This window comes from Eurypyga helias, unplaced genomic scaffold (genome assembly GCF_000690775.1).
Source record: "Eurypyga helias isolate BGI_N326 unplaced genomic scaffold, ASM69077v1 scaffold36041, whole genome shotgun sequence".
Lineage (NCBI taxonomy): Eukaryota > Metazoa > Chordata > Aves > Eurypygiformes > Eurypygidae > Eurypyga > Eurypyga helias.
The window spans coordinates 1,230-1,693 of NW_010232098.1; the positions used below are offsets into that span (position 1 = coordinate 1,230).

At 63.4% G+C, this 464-nt stretch overlaps 1 protein-coding gene across 1 annotated transcript in view; it reads left to right on the forward strand.

Moving 5' to 3' along the window:
* The window catches only part of BYSL (bystin-like), a gene marked incomplete at both ends in the record, with an annotated part of 1,915 nt that overhangs the window by 1,205 nt on the left and 246 nt on the right, over nucleotides 1-464 (forward strand).

Consider the following 464-nt stretch of genomic DNA (forward strand, 5'->3'; position numbering starts at 1 on the left):
CCTCTTCCCATTTAAACCCGTCACCCCTTGTCCTGTCCCTCCCTGCCCTTGGGAAAAGCCCCCCCACAGCTTTCTTGCAGCCCCCCCAGCACTGGAAGGGGCTCTAAGGTCTCCCCAGCACTTCCCTTCTCCAGGCTGAACCCCCCCAATTCTGCGTTGCGCAGTGTGACAGGACACTGTCCCCTGTGTGGTGTGGCCCTGGGGGGCTCAGTGGGGAGGAGAAGATGATGCAGGGAGTCCCCCTCCGTGGATGAAGCAGCCTCCACAGCCCCAGGGCGTGTTTGTGGCGTGTTCAGGGCGATGAGTGCCGTGGGCTCGCGTGGGTGCTGCCAGCAGGGTGTTGGCAGGTATTTGGGCTCTCTTGGCAGTCGACGGCAGGTTACAAACTGTCTCTGGTCTGATCTCGGCCTTCTCTGGCAGCCTGAGGGCGTTGGGGCTGGCTGCAGGCGGGGAGATGCTGCGCC